General features: G+C 47.9%; 1 long non-coding RNA gene across 2 annotated transcripts; it reads right to left on the minus strand.

Annotated features, from left to right (window-relative positions):
- Positions 1–399: 399 nt before the first annotated feature.
- On the minus strand, positions 400–5,626 carry LOC141049726 (uncharacterized). 2 transcript variants are annotated; one of them, XR_012220427.1, is made up of 3 exons: positions 5,595–5,626; positions 4,677–4,805; positions 400–722 (listed from the first exon to the last, which is right to left on the minus strand). It is a non-coding gene; the product is annotated as an uncharacterized lncRNA (long non-coding RNA). The 2 variants fall into 2 exon arrangements; XR_012220426.1 differs by lacking the exon at positions 5,595–5,626 and adding an exon at positions 5,193–5,396.
- Positions 5,627–9,872: the final 4,246 nt, after the last annotated feature.

Below are 9,872 nucleotides of genomic sequence, written 5' to 3' on the forward strand. Positions count from 1 at the left end.
TAGGGTTTGAGCAGTGAAGTGAACCTTTACCCAAAGTATAGGAAAACCTACCTAGGACAAAATTGTTGACTTATCAAAATTGTGTACTTCACACTTCAGATGCTGCAGAACCCAAATTTTTGCGCCAATTACTTTTAAAAAGAGGTTCTGCATTAGCTGTATCAACACCTGGTATATTAAATAATGTACCATACAGGTAAGATTATTAGATGTCACCTCTCAGTTATGGGATCTCCTACCTTCCTCGATGACATTAATTCCTTAGGAAAACTGCAATAAGTTGATCACTAAATATGTATACTTTTTTTCCCGCCAGTGTTTGATTCATAGCTAGACCAGTAGGAGGCGCTCTAAAAGCATTCACATACACAGTACAGTCCGTTATAGCGTAAACCATTTACTAATTCATTTGTAGAACAGACTAAGCTTTATTAATAACAAACAAAACAAAAAAATACTTTATCGAATTAGCACCTAAGACATATTTTGGAATGAAGTGGTGGCCATGTACTTGGAGTACACTTGAAGATATAACTTATATAACTTGGAATTGAAGACAAAATTAAAAGAAAAGACATTTAAAAGCATTTGCTATGCAGAATGGAGGGGCCAGCTTCATCGTATTCTGGTTTGCTGATCCACATCTGCTGGAAGGTAGACAGGGAAGCCAGGATGGATCCACCAATCCAGACAGAGTACTTGCGTTCTGGAGGAGCTATGATCTGCAGGGAAAAAAGGACAAAGTCAGCGGCTGACGGACTCTGAAATTCTATTTACAGTGCAAGAAGAAGAGGACTAGAACCAATGTCAGACTGGGGTGCCAAGGGCCCACCAGTAATATTGACTTTGGGGGTGCCCATTTTTCACCTGCATACAAATATTACACTACCCCATTCACAAATGTATCTACATTGCTATATAATAATTTACTGGGTAGTCTGGTTAATGAATGAGTTGCTGCTATTTTCTGTATAGAGTGAATCAAGTGAATTATGCCAAGTACTGCCCATACAGTGGGGTTAGGGGCCGAGATCTGCACAGGTGCCCACCAGGGGATTGCCCTGTTCTTCCTATTGGCCAGTCCTAGAATGACTAGAACCCTAGTGCTACGTATTGGAAGTAACAATCTCTGAAGAGGTAATTTCCATATTTAATTTCCCAAAGGCCCATGCATGGCATATACTGTAAGTCTCCTCACTCTGGCATTACAGGCCTTGCTTGTCACTCTGCAGCAGGAAAAATGTTATCCCTAAGATACTATATTTACTGTGCAGAAATTTCCAAACCTATGAAAGTCACATCTGTAGTTAGTGGCAAGTTGGGCCGCGTGGCAGGGATGCATTTTTCCCCTGGGCCGGTCCCCAGGCGGCTGTTCAGGACCGCCAGAGGACCGTCACTGTACTTGTGATTGCGACCGCCAAAACTTCATTTGCATCCGGGCTGCCTGGCAGACTGCTTCCTGATTATGCATGATGCACCCACATGTATTTGCGTTTTTGAAATGCGAATACATTTGAATGCATGATATCCGGCACAGAGCAGAGCACCGCTGTTGTTCCCGCACCACGGCCTAGCATATGAAACAAAACCATATAGAACAAAGTCGTAAAGACCCCAAATGAGTCATGTACTTTGTAGTCCTGCCTGAAAGGGGATCTTAAGTGGACACTCCTGCATAGTATACAGTATATAAGGCCGAAGTCACATCGGCACTCGGGATCAGAGTGTACGGCTGAATGTATTTCTATGCAGCCGAACACTCCGGTCCGAGTGCTGATGGCAGTGCCGGGTATTGAGGTGCAAGACTCGTTCGAGTTTCTCGCAAGTGTGACCCTGGCCTAATACTGTATAATCAGGGGTTTTGCTATTTAAATGGCATTGTTTGGTACTAAGCCCATTGGGACTAAACTTTTCGGGTGTTGGCCAGTGTTCCGCAGCCCCTGTCCTCACAGGGCATGGTTTTTGTATTTGTGTGTTTTTTTAAATGTTTTTAATATTTTTGTGTAGTTTACATATAGTCTAATAAAATTTTAGATATTTGTTATGGTGATCCCTGCCTGAATGCAAGATGGTCTAGTCTCTCCTTTTCTCATTGATCTTCAGTGACATGCGGTGGGTTGAACCCATTTACTAATTTGTTGATGGTGCCCTCCTGTCTTGGGTTCTCTACTAATACTGACCGGGGAAACATAACCTAAGTGTTCAGACGGGCAGTGTGGAGGGAGGACATTATAGAGACTAGGGACAGTATGTGGGGGACATTATGAAGACGAACATTATGGAGAGGGATGGTGTAGGTGGGATATTATGGGGAGGGGCGGTGTAGGGGGTATATTATGGGGAGGGGCAGTGTATGGGGTATATTATGGGGAGGGGCAGTGTATGGGGTATATTATGGGGAGGGGCAGTGTATGGGGTATATTATGTTGTGGTTCTTTATTGATCATGCCGGCATGGAGAGAGAATGACGGCCGTACCAGATGTATGCAGTCACCTGTCTGCCCCAATACAGATTCTTAGAGTTTAAGTAGAACAACAGTAGGGCGTTCAAAAGACAAAGTTTGCAAAATAGTACATATGTTGGAATATGCTTAACTGTCAGCAATCCTTATCTACTTTACCTGAGAATAAAAGGGATGACAGTTTATTTGTACGTAAGACAAGGAAAGCAAACTAAGCATTACAACCATGTCTTCACAATATGTCAGCTGAATAGAGCTTCTAAGTCTAGGCACAGAAATGAGGACTTTATCGCATTCAAACAGTCCCTCATTACAGATCTCCCACTTTGCACTGATGAGGGGCAGTACCCCGAAACACAGTGTCTGCAAATGGAGATTCTGGCTTGGCTTTTATCCTAAAGGCCCCATCTCACTAAGCAATCTCGGTAGCGAGATCGCTGCTGAGTCACAACTTTTGTGACGTAACAGCGATTCACCAGCGAGATCGCTGTGTGTGACAGCGATCAGCGAGCGGCCCCCCTGCCGGTATCGCTGATCGCTGCAAGAAACCTCTGGACATTTCAGTGATCCTTTGCACGAATGACCGCGAGACTTTGTTATCCCGCGAGACCGTGACATCTCGCGGTCATTCATGCAAAGGATCACTGGGACCGGAGTGTGGAGAGAGGCGGGATGACTGAACGCGACGTCGGAAGGTGAGAATAACTATTTTTTATTTTGATTCTATTTTTTACAGGATGGCCAGCGATGCCGGGCGCTCGGCATCGCTGTGCTGATCGCTGGTGAAGCTGTCTGTTTGATAGCTCACCAGCGATCACATAGCGACTTACTAGCGATCCTGACACCTTGATATCGGTGTCGGGATCGCTGGTAAGTCGCTTAGTGAGACGGGGCCTTAAGTCATGTAACTAGGCTCGTTAAAGGGTCAACATTGACTTTTAGGATTGCTACCTCCAATAGGTGGCACTAGAGTTCTAGTCCTCTTCCTCTCTGAAGAGACAATTTGCATCATTACTTTCAAGGACACACTCGCTGCAGCAAAGCAAACCTACTTCTCATCTCTCATATCCTCCCTGTCTCACAACCCTAAACAGTTATTCAACACCTTCAATTCTCTCCTCCGCCCCTCAGCACCTCCTCCCTCATCTCAGCTGAAGACTTGCCTCATTTTTCAAGGAGACGATTGATAACATCAGAGACAGTCTTGGTCAACAACCCCCAGTGTTCTTCCTCTTAACTGCCCTGCCTTCCTCCAAAACCAACTTCTCCACCATTACAGAAGATCGACTCTCCACTCTACTCTCAAGATCACATCTCACTACTTGTGCACTTGACCCGATCCCATCCCACTTTATCCCAAACCTCACCACAGTCTTCATCCCAACCCTAACCCACCTCTTCAACCTGTCACAAACAACTAATGTTTTCCCCTCCAGCTTTAAACATGCCTCAATCACACCTATCCTCAAAAAGCCCTCTCTTGACCCATCCTCTCTATCCAGCTATTGCCCTATATCACTTCTCCCCTATGCCTCAAAGCTACTGGAACAACACGTCCATCTTGAACTGTCCTCCCACCTCTCTTCGTGCTCCCTCCTTGACCGATTACAATTTGGCTTCCGGCCACACCACTCCACTGAAATTGCCCTAACTAAGGTCACCAATTACCTACTAGCCGCCAGTAACAACGTTAACTATACAATAATTAAGATGACCCTGCTTGTGAGAGCTTACAATCTACAATGAGGTGGGGGAGATAGAGTACAGGTGTGTATTTACAATGAAGGTCCAGCCATCTTGAGAGAGTGAGGGATAGAAGGAGATAGTGAATGGGCTACACATGCACACTTACACATAGAATGACTGATTAGTGAACGTGATAGGCCGCTCTGAACAGATGCGTTTTGAGGGAGCGCCTAAAACTGTGCAAATTGTGGATAGTCCTAATTTCTTGGGGTAGAGCCTTCCAGAGGATTGGCGCAGCTCAGGAGAAGTCTTAGAGTTGGAAGTGTGAGGTGCGGATTAGTGCCGAGGTTAGTCGAAAGTCGTTTGCAGAGCGCAGCGATTGGCTAGGCCGATAGACAGAAATGAGGGAGGATATGTAGGGGGGGTGACGCACTGTGGAGAGCTTTGTGGGTGAGAACAAGTACTTTCAATTGGATCCTATAAATAATGAAACATTTACATCCTGGTACCTTATAGATGACATTATACCTAATTGGAGTCATTCAGTCCCTTTTGGCTTCTTGTAGTACAGGCGCCATGATCAGATTTCATGCACACAGCTAGTGTCTGCAAACTTCCCTCTTTTCCATCTTCAGCAGCATTTTCTAACACGGTGCCCTTAAAAATAAAAAGTGTCATCATACTGCCAACAAAATATACATATCTACAATGCTGTGCCCGACTAAATAATTGCTTCCTGCACAAAAAATCCCCCCAGACTGTCTCTCTCCATAATATCCCTCCCACACCAACCTTCTCTATAATATACCCCCTACACCACACCTCCACATAGTATACCCCATACACTGCCCCTCTGTTAGGGACGGCAGAACGCACTAAATATAAAATAATAGAAAGTGCATTCGCCGCCCAGGGTCCACCATGCAGAGGTGTAAAACTGCTGCTATATAATGGCAGACGCACAATATGCTGGTATGATACACGCGGGTTGAACGTCACCCAGCGTGCGCTGGCGAGCACTGTTAATATCACAGAGACACGTACGGCATAAACATAAATGCCGAGCCTGTTGACTTCACAGGTCTCAGCGGTGTGCACGCACGGTATATGGTCACAGAACTAGGCCCAAGACTCCGGGTCACAGTCCGTCTAGACCTGCCGCGGACGCCAACCAGTGCTGCCGACTGCAGCGCAGCAACCGACTCAGCCGCAACACGACAATGCCCAAGAGGGGTGCACGGTCGGACGCTAGTTCTGCTAGATGTGAACTGTGGCCTGTAACGTGCCAATGACTGGCGCTGACTCTATGACTAAGTCCCTATCCACACACGTAATATCAGAGGGAGGGGATCTTAATGAGTCATTCGCAGGCACATGCATTCATCATCATTCACACAGATAGCAATTACAGTCTATACTAACACATGGCCGAGCGGCCATGCGGACCTTTTATAGCCGTGCGGGACCTTCCAGATCTCTGGGATGGACCAATCAGATCAGGAGAAGGACCTGAGCACGTGACTCCCTATCTCCAATGAGAGATCGTCTCGTGAGCATGCCCAGTAGCGTGACGAGAGGACTTGGCTACTGGAGTGGCTTGCTGCAGGGCAACCTGCGCTGCTATTGCTGACCCAGAGGTGGCAGCAACAACCAGTCCCACAGAGCTGGTCAGAGCAGAGAGCCTGCAACACTGAAATTGCTGTGCAGGCTCCTGAGCGGTTGGAGAAGAATGTGAGACCGCAGGATGTGGATCGCCCTCACCCACGGCAGCGGGGTACTCGGAGCTGGGCCTGGTGGATTTCAATGGGAGATGTTATGGTAGCTGCAACCCGGTCCATGGCCCTGGGTGTCCATTGTAAAAGGGGAATAGAGTGGATGATGATGTTTATAAGTGAATGATTCGTGATGCCATCTGTGGTGTTTGGCAATGAAGATGTTAAGCCAATGCTGCAGACAGATCCTCTGGTGTAGCAAAGATGCTGTAGCCCCAGGGCAGAGTAGATGAAGAAGATAGGTGTTAAGGAAGAGAGTGTCAGGCACAGAGATGTAGCAGTGCTGAGTGGGTTGATGCAGTAATAAGTGGAGGACACCAGGGCATGTAGTTCCAAAGCTTTGCTTACAGGTGCCTGCCTCAGTGCTGTCCTCCAGGTCAGGGGCTCAGGCAAGATGAAGTACTCGGCCAACATATGTGCCTTTTCTGAACGTCTCCCTTTTGCGCCTATAGTGAAGTACTCTCAGTACTGAGTTACACTGGAGTTCCTCCTGTCAGATGTTCCTATGAACTCTACTTGTACGGCAGACAGCTGTAGCCTGCTTCGGGGACACCTTGCTACCAAGTCCCGGCTCACTATCGTTGCTGTTGTGCCCCCAAGTCTTGTGTGGGAATAAAGTGGTGACAACTTCTATTCCTCCGGTGTCTGCTTATATAAGATAACTCCGATGAACATAGCTGGAGGGAAAATTATGCAAATAGAACAAAGACAAAATCCCACATAACCTCCATACGTAAGGACAATAGATGACCAACTGTACGACTATAGTCACAAGCAAAGAAAAAATCCAGTCATCAGGTCAAATAACAAGAATAAAAAAGATTTATTTATTTATTAACAAATATTAAAATTGTACAGACAAACAGGCAAACAGTAGGGCTAAATGATGGAATATAGCTATTGCAACCACATATAGGAGGCCCAGGGTGGGTCTGTCAAAGGTCGGTATGCATAAACATTATATTATATTAATAAGGATATACCACAACACTCCTCAAAACAATAGCAAACATTTACAGGTCACCAAAGCAGATATATGTGCCAGGGTAGAGCAATAACACAGTGGGCTCATAGCGCTAGTAGCGCACTATAATAATAAAGGTTTAAACAAATACCTGATAAGGAGTGAAGCAACCTTGCCAGATAGAGCGGCTCTTGACAGACCCACCCTGGGCCTCCTATATGTGGTTGCAACAGCTATATTCCATCATTTAGCCCTACTGTTTGCCTGTTTGTCTGTACAATTTTAATATTTGTTAATAAATAAATAAATCTTTTTTATTCTTGTTATTTGACCTGATGACTGGATTTTTTCTTTGCTTGTGACTCCGGTGTCTGCTGCAGGACCATTAGTATCCATACAACCTCGGGGACCGGACCCCGGCCGTGCGCTGTGAACTTGGGAAGGGTTCTGCTCTAACCCTAATCCTTAGTCCTCCTCTCCTTACGTTCCGTACTAATCCTTCCTTCTTATGAAGAGATTCAGGCTTTCCATCAATGTCTCTTTCATGTGCCAGCGGACCCAGGTCGGCTGCAGCACTTCCTTCATCCATCCCACTCCGGAGATCTTCACTCTTCCACTGACTCTATCAGATTGACTAAATCCTAAACTCTTCCCGCTCTTTTGGTGCCAACTAACTCCACCCGCCTCCCAGCACGCTTCGTGTTCCAAGCAGGGAGCCACCAAAGGGTGCTTTGCTACACTACTATGTTGTGTGGGATGCAGGTGTTGGAGTGTGGTCTCCACCTTACCTGACATTACACCCCCCTCCTGGGGCCTCTGAGCCTCGGCACACTCAAACGCCACGATCAGGAGCGGGGCGTGGATTTTCTCCACTGGTTCCCAGGTCCGGGCCTCCAGACCATGACCCTTCCAGTCCACCAAATAAATTTTTTTGCCACGCACAATCCTGCATCTCACAATAGCGTTGACCTCAAACTCATCCAAGGACGGGTCTGATGTTCCGGCAGATGACTCGGAAAACCGAGCCATGTGAACAGGCTTGAGAAGGGACACGTGGAAGACATCAGAGATGGCCAAGTGTGGTGGAAGAGCCAGATGGTAGACCACTGAGCTGATGCGCTCGAGGACTTTGAAGGGACCAATGTATCGCGGAGCAAACTTGTAGGACTCGGCCCGCAGCTTGATATTACGAGCAGAGAGCCACACTAAGTCGCCAGGGGCAAAAGTTGGAGCGGGAGGCCGATGTGTGTCGGCTGACGCTCTCATTATCTCTTTAGAGGCTCGAATAGTATCCTGGGTGCGATCCCAAATGTCGCAAGTCTCCACCCAGTCTGCCACCCTGGAATCCGTGGAAGACACTGGCATCGGGACAGGGATGCGCGGATGCTGGCCGTAATTGAGAAGGAACGGCGTCTGACCAGTGGAATCAGCCACTGCGTTATTCAGGGCAAATTCAGCCCACGGTAATAAGGATGCCCAGTCATCCTGCCTGGCAGAGACAAAATGTCGCAGGTATGTGACCAGAGTTTGATTGGCTCTCTCAACCAACCCGTTCGTCTCGGGATGATATGTGGAGGACAAATTGAGCTCGATACTGAGTAGACTGCAGAGCTCCCTCCAAAATTGAGACGCAAACTGGGGACCTCGGTCACTGACTATTTTGTCTGGCAAACCATGCAAACGAAATACGTGCTTTATGAACAGTGCGGCGAGACCACGAGCGGAAGGCAGCCGCGCGAGTGGCACCAGATGCACCATTTTAGAGAAATGATCGGTGACCACCCAGATGACCGTGCTGCCACCAGATTTGGGCAGGCCGACCACAAAGTCCATGCCGACCATCTCCCTGGGTCTCTCTGCTACCGGCAAGGGATACAGTAACCCAGCCGGCCTCTGCCTAGAGGACCTGTTCCGAGCACAAGAGACGCATGCTTGAATGTACTCTTTAGTGTCTCGAGCCATGTGCAGCCACCAATAAGACCTTGTCAGGAGTTCTGTGGTCCGCTTAATGCCAAAGTGACCAACCACCCTGGACGCCTGTGCCCATGCGTGGACCTCCGGCAGCAGGCGTGGAGGGACAAAGGTCTTGCCCGACGGAACTGCCTCAAGAGCGACCGGAGCCACGGTCCTCAGGCTCTCTGTGGGGACAATTAGCCAAGGCTCAGCCTCCTCTTCCTCCGCTGAGACCACCGAGCGAGAAAGAACACGGATGTTCTTCTCTCCAGACAGGTAATGCAAGGTGAAGCGGGAGAAGAAGAGCGACCACCTAGCTTGACGAGAGTTCAAGCGCTGGGCCATTTGCAAATAGACCAGGTTTTTATGGTCAGTGTACACCTGGAAGGGAAACCGGACTCCCTCCAGGAGATGTCTCCACTCAGAAAAGGCCAATTTCATGGCCAGCAACTCCCTGTCCCTGATGGAGTAGTTTCTCTCCGCCGGTGAGAAGGTCTTTGAGAAGAAGAAGCAGGGATGCTTCCGACCTTGAGCATCCTTCTGAAAAAGGACTGCTTCTGCACTGACGGACAGGCATCTACCTCTAGGATAAAGGGTTTATCCACATCGGGACGGTGGAGGATGGGAGCGCCAGCAAAATGAGTTTTCAGAGACGAAAAGGCCGTGGAGATGTGCTCTGACCAAACCTTTGGATTGGCTCCTTTCTTGGTGAGAGCGACCAAAGGAGCTACCAGTGTGGAGAAGTGGGGAATGAACTGGCGGTAATAGTTAACAAACCCCAAAAAGCGCTGCACCGCTTTTAGAGAATGGGGCTTCTGCCAGTCCATTACCGCTTGCAATTTGGCAGGATCCATAGCCAACCCCTGGGCCGAGATGATATAGCCCAGGAACGGCAAGGACTCCTGCTCAAACTAGCACTTCTCCAGCTTGGCGAAGAGAGAATTCGCCCACAAACGGTCAAAGACCTTGCAGACGTCTCTCCGGTGAGAGGCCACATCTGGAGAAAAGATGTCATCCAGATAAACCACTTCAGAG

Source organism: Dendrobates tinctorius, unplaced genomic scaffold (assembly GCF_039654945.1).
Source record: "Dendrobates tinctorius isolate UK_male_01 unplaced genomic scaffold, ASM3965494v1 ptg000147l, whole genome shotgun sequence".
NCBI classification, from domain to species: Eukaryota; Metazoa; Chordata; class Amphibia; order Anura; family Dendrobatidae; genus Dendrobates; species Dendrobates tinctorius.